This window comes from Tachypleus tridentatus, chromosome 4 (genome assembly GCF_004210375.1).
Source record: "Tachypleus tridentatus isolate NWPU-2018 chromosome 4, ASM421037v1, whole genome shotgun sequence".
Taxonomy (NCBI): Eukaryota; Metazoa; Arthropoda; class Merostomata; order Xiphosura; family Limulidae; genus Tachypleus; species Tachypleus tridentatus.
Window position 1 is genome coordinate 19,819,216 of NC_134828.1, and position 9,958 is coordinate 19,829,173.

The 9,958-nt window shown below is 32.2% G+C and overlaps 1 long non-coding RNA gene across 1 annotated transcript; it reads left to right on the plus strand.

Moving 5' to 3' along the window:
* The first annotated feature begins 6,024 nt into the window (after positions 1-6,024).
* Positions 6,025-8,463, plus strand: LOC143248255 (uncharacterized). Its single transcript, XR_013026846.1, has 3 exons — positions 6,025-6,170; positions 7,699-7,764; positions 8,009-8,463. It is a non-coding gene; the product is annotated as an uncharacterized LOC143248255 (long non-coding RNA).
* Positions 8,464-9,958: the final 1,495 nt, after the last annotated feature.

Sequence of the window (9,958 nt, forward strand, 5' to 3'; positions counted from 1 at the left end):
CGCCGTCGCAGACGTCGGTACAACTCGTCCCAAAGATGTTCGATGGGGTTTTAAATCTGGTGATCCGGAGAGCCAGGAAAAACGTTGATGTTGTGGTGTCTCAAGAAGACAGTAGTTAGTCGGCTGTGTGTGAGGACGGGCGTTGTCATGTTGAAAACGTCGTTGAAGTTCACCATGATGGGTTGTACATGAGGCCTAAGGATCTCGTCGACGGTTGCGTACGGTCTGATCGGAAATCCTATGCAACCTTGTATGGTTGAGGCAGTAGACTGCAACAGTGGTGGTCCTATCCCGAAGGTGACGTTTTGCGATCTTGTGCGGGCGTGGTCACACGAGGTTTGGCAGATCGTGGACGGTCACGAGTTGATACATATTGTTGGTGACGATTCCATATCCTTGTGATGGTGCTTGGGTGGACGTTCACAGCTCTGGCAACATCAGATCGAAATTCGCCTGCTTCCAAGCGACAAATGGCGTTGTTGCGTTGTGCTTCCGTCAGTCTTGGCGTAATTGTATTGCGTGTCGGTCGCTTAACACTGAGCTATGGAAACCGAGAACCCGTCACTTTTATAGGGATTTTGCACATGTTGCACTTGCAAAACATGCAGATCTCTCAAACAAATTTATTGGACACGAATGCGTTTTTTGGCGAAAAAATCCGATGTTTTTCTCCTTTTACAAAGTGCACAACTTTTATTGTCATTTTGGTGTGACAATCAGTGCCTTAACACGTGTAACATCACATACTCTGAGCTTGTAACGTTATTACATATATTTCTCTTTAAAATAACAAATATATTCCTTTTGAGTTTCTTATTTTGAAGAGTATATTATTCACTGTATCGACTATCCACGATAGTACGACTTTTTCTATCTTTTAAAAACACCATCAACTATATGACAAATGGAGTAAACAACAAACAGAATACAAACAATAAAAACACTGTAAACTCTATGATAATTGAAAAACCTAAGAAACAGTATACAAACATTAAAAACACTATTTACTCTATTTTAAGTGGAGTACACAACAAATACAATACAAACATTAAAACACAATCAACTGTGTTATGTGGGGTACACAACAAAATACAAATATTAAAACAGTATTCATTACAAAATAAGTGGAGTGCACAGCAAACATTAAAAAACACAATATCAGTTCTATGCTAAGTAGAGTACACTACTAATAAAATACAAACATAAGAAACACCGTCAACTCTATGTAAAGTGAAATAAATAACAAACAGAACAGAAACATTAAAAACACGATCATCTTTATGTTAAGTAGAGTACAACAGACTGATAAACAGACTGAAACCAGGCGGTCAATAAGAAGTATATTTTATTTTCACTGAGCTCAAGATAGAACGTGACACCTTGGTTACCGACTCGTCACAATCTTGACTGAATGTGGTTTGAACAAACCATTTGAAAATCTTTTTTGTTGACAGATTCTGAAGACTATGTCAACTTTTAACTTTGTTCCCGGTTATTTTTGTTCTAGTTACTAAAATTATCAGTTATTTATTTTGAACAACACGGAAGTTTTATAAAACAGACAAAAAACATGTCACTAACATTTGAAGACAAATTTTCTAAAGTTCGACTTTCCTAAGACAGATGTTTGTGAATCGAACACATGTGTATCAGCGTATATTTCAAAAGACACACTTATGTCAAAACACGGTAGCTGTAACTTACTGTGGAATATTACAGTGCATGTTTCTCTCAACTTCTATTTAAAGGAAATAATTTTAACTTTGTAGATATTCAAGATCTGGGAAGCCAGACATTTTGAAACCAGTGAAACCTATCTTGACGACTGCGTGGAGGTTTGTTTGCTTGTTTTGAATATTACGAAAAAAACACGGGGGGCTATCTACGTTAACAGTCGCTAATTTAGCAGTGTAAAACGAGACGGAAGGCAGCCACTCATCAACATCTACCGCCAACACTTGGGCTACTTTTTACCAATAAACAGGAGGATTGATCGTAATATTATAACGCTTCAACGGCTGAAAGGGCCTGCATATTTGGTGTGACAAGGATTCGAACTCACAACTTCAGATTGCGAGTCGAGCGCCATAACCACGAGGCCATCCTTGGTCAATGTGGAGAACGAACCTTCTATTTCTCTTTCTATGTTCCTTAACTTAGAAATGACCACTTGAGGTACATTGGTCAAGGTAAATAATATACACATCACATTTTCCTACCATCATAGATATTCATCTAGTGATACATTTTCAGGTTTCCTTCACTTGTGTTTATTATTATTCACCCACGTTTTAAATAACACTGGGGTGAACATGATCCCTTTCTCGTTTTTCTATTTCAACACCACCCATCCACCACCAACCGCCAACCACCAGCCCGCGGCTTGACACGAGCGGAAGTAGGATCTATTTCAATTCATCCCCTATCAACAACACCCCTTTACACACCTAACGAGCATGAAAGAAAAAAATCATTAAGGTTATTAATTCAATCTGCTATAGCTAACACAGTTCTTAGACAGAACATTTCATTCACTATATAATCATAAAATTTAACCCTCTACATTGAGGGCCACATCATCAGACTCCAATTTATTATCACACTCAACAGAGAGATATAAACTTTAACTAACAGAGAAAAATAATTATGTCAAAGAACTAAATATACAGCACTAGAACAAATGTCCTTGTTCCATACCAGAAGGTGTTATTTATGAAGCAATTGTAAACAAATGCCCGAGTAGAGAAGAGAAGGTAGTGTGTGAATACAATAACATTTATGAATTGTTATTTTGGCCTGTAAAACTTGTTTTAAGCATTTTTTTGTCAAAACACAGATATAAAACTATTTGGTATAATAGGGAAGGCTTTTGATATGGTGTTTTTTTTCATAAATCACTTCTTTGCTCAGACAGTTAGTCTGAACTTGTTGTAAAGTTATGCCTCATCATGTGCCCCATGTTAAAAGGTATAAAATTTTTATATAAAACTATTTTGTATAATAGGGAAGGCTTTTGATATGGTGTTTTTTCATAAATCACTTCTTTGTTCAGACAGTCAGTCTGAACTAAAGTTATGCCTCATCATGTGCCCCAGGTTAAAAGGTATAAAATTTTATATAAAACTATTTTGTATAATAGGGAAGGCTTTTGATATGGTGTTTTTTTTCATAAATCACTTCTTTGTTCAGACAGTTAGTCTAAACTTGTTGTAAAGTTATGCCTCATCATGTGCCCCAGGTTAAAAGGTATAAAATTTTTTGATTTTCTAGTATGTCTGTTTAAGTTTCGTTTATATCCTTTCTCTTTATAAGTGAATGTAAAATGTATTGGTTTACAGTTTTTCTCACATATATATGTTAAAATAAGTGTTATTTCACAGTTTGGATTCTGAAATCTAAATTACAAGAATTCAGTTCTGGGTTTTATTGATTTACTTATTGTTATAATGTTTGACTAAATAGTTTTCTTCATCATGAATATAAAATTAATGTTTTTCATATTTTGTTTTTTCAAAAGGGTTTTATTTCCTTCTATCAAATAAGTACTTTATTTGTGTTTTTTATAAATTTATGTTTTCTTTGAAATTCATAATTACTTTCCTTGTACTATTCAGTTCAAGCTAAAAAAGATTTCTATTTTAATAACATTTGTTGTCCATTGTTAAATGGTCGTATTTTATATCATTTATGCATTCAGAGTCCGTTAAAATTACTGTCTATTAAATTGAACAGGTTATTTTTTGTTTAAATAATCTTGTGCTTGGTAGGCCTTTTTTTCAAGCCCGGCATGACCAGATGGATAAGGCACTCGACTTGTAAGCTAAAAGTCGCGGTTTCGAATCCCCGTCATATCAAACATGGTCGCCATTTTAGACGTGGGGGCATTATAATGTGACGGTCAATATTTTGTTTTGGATGTAAAATTTCAATGGACATACATCTGGATGGAACACAAAAGAAGCCCAAATAACTTTAAAAAGTGTCTTTCTTTTGTTTGTTTCTTCCTGGAATATACTTCCAGCTACAAATAATGGTTGTTTATATAGTTAGAATTGTTTAATGAAACTTTGAAAAGGTAAAATATTGTCTTTACATATTACTGATCATCCCGGTTGGTACATTTGTGAAGACCCCAACAATGGCTGACATGTTGGCTATGACATCAATAAAATGTATTTTTTCTCGCACAATGAAGAAAGTTAGAAATACAGTGAATATAATTTCTGTCTTTCTAAGGACTGTAACATCGCTTAGTGGCAAGAAGTTTAAGAAATTATACAAGAACAATATACCTATCGCTCCGATACTTCCTCTGATGAAAATTATTAAATATTGCAACAAAATATAGTATTATGTTTTGTTTCTGTGTGAATGAAAGGCGAAACGTTGTCCTCTACTTTATTTTAATAAAAGGTTTAATACCCATACCAGCCGTCTTGAGATACATTTTTATTTCAAGTGTGTTTCTCGTCTTCAAGAATGATCTCAAAACAGAAGACGAAAGTCTATTAAAACGTTTTCCTCACACTTGTGTTTCTACAACAGACAGCAGCTGTATAACTAAGCTTCAGATAAATACATATGTTCATGTCACCATTTCTCTTGAAACTTTAACCCATGTACAGCTTTTCATGACTTATTTTAGATAATATATGCTCAATAGAGGTCACTACAATATTGTGATATTTTTTCTCCCTCAATTTGTTATTTATTTCATTCAAACTTATGTATTATTATTGTCTGTAGTCTTTATGATAAACAAATTCTAATTATTTAATAATAACTTTAATATTCTTATTGTTAATCAACTACTAATTACAGATTTGTTTTTATCCATTTTTCCTCTACTTGGTGGGACTCAATCCTCGGTCTTACAAACTGAGGTAAAGTTTTTATAAATCCTTCATTTCCTTAAAACTATGAGTCTGTACTGTGGTGTTAACTACTTATGTTAAAGTTGCAAAGAAAGCATCAGGCAAGCAGCTGTGACTTATAAAATGAAAACAAGTTAACAGTAAGTACCTGTATCAGGTTTATATTATTATATAAAATATTAACCATTAGAAAAATAATATTTTATCTTAACAACCTTGACTTGAAGACCTAAATGTACCTGTATTTGCCTGCAGTCTTTACACATGTTCCACATAAGTGTAAAAAATTCAAACTTGCACTTTCACGTGCATGTGTACATTACTTGACACGTCACATCACGTGACAAAAACAAAACTTAAAATTTGCAAATTTTCATCAGAATGCAGTTTTCAGATGGGTGTTTTTTAATGTTATCGTGTAGTTTGTATTTGAATTTCGCACAAAGCTACACGCTATCCATACATAATTTAGTAATGCAAGACCAGAGGGAAGGAAGCCAGTCATCAACATCTACTGCCAATTCTAAGTACACTTTGTAGATGATTATAGAGATATTGGTTGTGCAGGTTTCTTGGATCCATCCTATTTTTTATTACCTGAATGAGACATTGCATTACAGAATTGATGATTGGTCCAGTATTAGTAGACGTAGATGTAACACATACGAATTTGGTTGTTTTTCCGAGATGTATATGTGTATATAATATTTTGTGAACTGCTTTCGGATCATATTTTCTTTTCCCTGGGTTTTCATAAGTTTCAAAGCCACACGACAATGACCAAGTGATGAAGAGAACATGACCTTTGTTTGTAGTAACCAATGGACAGTTGGTGCACTCCAAATAGCTGAGTCACCAACTCATTTCCGCATAAGAGTACAAAAATATTTTAATATCCAATTTCCAATTATTAAAAGCCTTTCTTGAAATATTCGTAGCTTTAACTTTTAAAGTTATGTAGTTGAAGTGTAACATTTAGTTCATTTTGTTTTCTATATAAAAGATTTACACCTTTTTCACTTCATTCAAGTTTTGCTCAACAGATGCCACTACTATGAGAATATGCTGTACAGATGTTTTACAGTCTTAACCGGATTGTATTTATACGGTTTACTCTCAAACACATGCCATTTTACATTTTTATTAAGAAGACAGTCTAGGTATTGTTATATAACTTCAAACGAAATCACATCATTTTACGTTTATTATTTGAAAGGTTCAAGTTTTGATGTAAAGACAAGAGTCTTTACGTTTGATGTTTGAAGTTTTACTGGAAAGATTCTTTTACTGCTTTCGGTAAGTAACTTTCATTTTGTCTCCAAGGAATCTGTTTAAAATCAGACATAGTAATCTGAAGGATTTATTCTAATCCAGTTTATACTTGGTTTGGTACTGAAATATGTTTATTTACTATGAGATTAGTGTGGTATAGATAAAAGTTTGTGTGACAGAATTCTTTAGATATAAACATAAATTAACACATAAAGAAGTTATCAAAATGCAAACAGAATGATAAACGATTAAAAATATCGAGTGTAATGTAACACACAAAATCGTGGAGACAAAGGTCAGAAAATCTAACTACATCTCAGTTTTAAACATATATACGCTATACAAGTAAAACTGTCTGTGTGGATATTGTTTTCACAATTTCTGGTTTATGGCCTCAAAGAACCAGTGACCATAAATATCAGTTAATTTATTTAAGAACCAACTTATCACAGATTAGAAAATTTATATCCACTGATAAACGGAGGTTTTTAGATGTAATTCTCTTCCAAATGGAGATAATCATGTTGTGAAGAAACAAAGACACAGATCGATAAATAACTTATCCACAGTACCACACAACAAAATATAAGAAAATATCCACAATACCATACACTAAAATATAGCAAAATATCCACAGTACCACACACTAAAATAAAGAATATATCCACAGTACAATACGTTAAAATATAACAAAATATCCACTGTATAATATTCTAAAATATATAGAGTACCATATATTAAAATACGACAAAATATCCACAGTACCATACATTAAAATAAAACAAAATATTCACAGTACCATACACTAAAATATAACAAAAATCCACAGTACATACAGTAAAGTATAACAGACAATCCATAGTACAATGCACTAAAATATATCAAAATATACACAGTTCCATACATTAAAATATAACAAAATATCCACAGTACCATATACATTAAAATAAAACAGAATGTTCACAGTACCATACACTAAAATATAACAAAATATCTACAGTACCATACATTAAAATAAAACAGAATGTTCACAGTACCATACACTAAAATATTACAAAAATCCACAGTACATACAGTAAAGAGTGACAGAATATCCATAGTAAAATACACTAAAATATAACAAAAATCCACAGTACATACAGTTAAGTATGACAGAATATCCATAGTAAAATACACTATCATATTCTAAAATATACATCGTATCATACATAAAAGTATAATAAAATATGCATAGTAACATACTCTAAAATGTAACAAAATATCCTCTGTACCATACATTAAGTGTGATAACATATCCACAGTACACACAAAAATATCACAAAATATTCGCAGTACCATATACTATAACATAAACAAATATCCACAGTATTATACACTAAAAGACAACACAATTTCCACCGTATTATGCACTAATATAAAATAAAAGAAAAGTAGTTAAAAACAAGGGTCTTTTGAGGAATAATGAAAATAAATACAGTTAGAACTCTTTATATCTAATACATGGGAAAAATTGTTGTACGTCTCTGATCTAGAAAATCATTTGTGATAACAGGATAATTGATAACCAGGGACGGCAACATGACTTTCTTCTGGACGAGTATTCTTATTTTATAAAGACGTAAGTTGTATTTCTGAACCAAACAAAGAGTATTCATGGTTTTAAGATTGAAATAAAACTGTAATATTTTCTGTGTAAACTGTAATGGTTAGTGAGTTATCAACAATAACTAAATAATAATTTGATTTATTATTGTCAGAAATAAGTGTTCAGTTTTTTAATGAATTTTGAATTTTTCTACTACATGTTTTTTGAACATATGTTAATAGCTTACAGATTTTTTGTTTTTTCTATCTTATTCTAGATTGTCCGAACAAAGTTCACTATAAATAAGAAAGAATATGAAAAACAGGAATACGGAAAGAGGAAACACTTCCTTTGAAGTGTCAAAGACATTTGGATCTCCCTTTCAGAAAATCAAATTTCCTGGTATTGGAATTATTCTAACTGTATTTCAGTGTATTGCTCAATGTATTCAATTAATGCTGGTTAAACTTACTCCAGGTGTCTCCAGACAGGTTATTTTGATTTACCGTGGAATATACATGGCTGCTTTCTGTGTACCAATTATTTTACATAGCCGTCACTCTTTCTTACCGAATATTCTGTTCCAGTATTTAATAATTTTCATCCGAGGAATCACTGGAACGATAGGTATATTGTTCTTGTATAATTCGTTAAACTTCTTGCCACTAAGCGATGTTACAGTTCTTACAAAGACAGAAATTATATTCACTGTAATTCTAGCTTTCTTCATTCTGCGAGAAAAATACATTTTATTGACGTAATAGCCATCCCGTTAGCCATTGTTGGGATCATCCTAATTAGTTGTCCATCTTTTTTTTTGGACGATTGGACAGTAAATTGGATGCACAATCTCGAATTGTTGGTCGTTACTAGCTGTTGGTTATGGTTTTTCACCTCGTTGACGACTATCATAGTGCGTAGAATAAAATCTTTAAACTATGCTGTGGTTATGTTCTCTTACTGTGCCATCCAGACTCTACTGTTATGCACTTATCAGTTTATTGTTAACGATACTGTATTTCCAGAATGTGGAACTGTGATTTGGTTCATATTTGGAATTGGAATACTTAGTTTTGTCACTCAGTATTTTTATGTTAACGCCCTCTACGTTGAAAAGGCTAGTTGTGTGGCTTTAGTGGGTTCCTTGGAAATTGTTTTTTCTTTTATCTTTCAAATCACGATAACTGGTGAAGATGTAACTTTGTCGAGTGTGGTAGGTGCAGTGTTCATTACATTAGCAGTAGTAATGAAAGCATGTCTTCAATGGTATTCTGAAAGTCCTGAGAGTTTTTGGAAAGCTTTGAACAAAATAGGCTTACGATACTTTAATAGTTAATACAAGCTTCTACTAAATTCTCTATACAGCAGTAATATGATCGATATGGACATTGAAATTCATAATATCATTTCTTAAAGTGTATTTGGAAGAAGTGTTTTTTAATCAACGTCTTACTTTTAGTGAATCTTTATTTATTAAGATTAATAACCACTGATTAATAAGAATTTATAAATGTAATAAGAAAAAATGTTGAAACCTTTCTTTATGTAATCAAAATGCAAGAAAAGTATAAATAAATATTCCGTAATATAAATATTGTTGTTAATATTTTCTAAAAATTGATCTCTGAGGTCATTCATAGAAACCAAAAACAATATTTGGAAACAAATAAAATAATATTATTACACAAAATTTATATATATCTCACAATTGAATTATCTAAAGACTAAACACAGTTTTAGATAGAAATTTACATTGTAGGACTTTGGATTGTTTTTGTTTTCATACCATTAAAGTACAGAAACTTTATTGTATCATTTGTTAGAATGAGACCCTGAACGCAAGCTCTGACTGGTTTCCTCATAGGAGGTGAGGAGCAGAGAGCTCCATGAGGTGGAAACAATGATGCTGTACTTATAAAATATGGAACCAGAAAGGCGTGTAGCTAGGCTTACATTGCTGTTAGTCATAGTTCCACAAAGTGGAATCAGAGAGTGCATAACTATAGGAAAGCGTATAATGATTAAGTAATCATTGTTGATACTTCATGAACCAACCACAAGAGAAAAATGTAGATCAATAAACACATCATCATATCTCTAGTAATGATAAAAGCCTAAGATTTACATTACATCTAGTTTATATACTATTTTACATAATCCTGAAGAGAATGAAGTGAAGTGATTAGTTCTGTTAAGGCACTACAGGTGGATCATATAACTTAGAGGA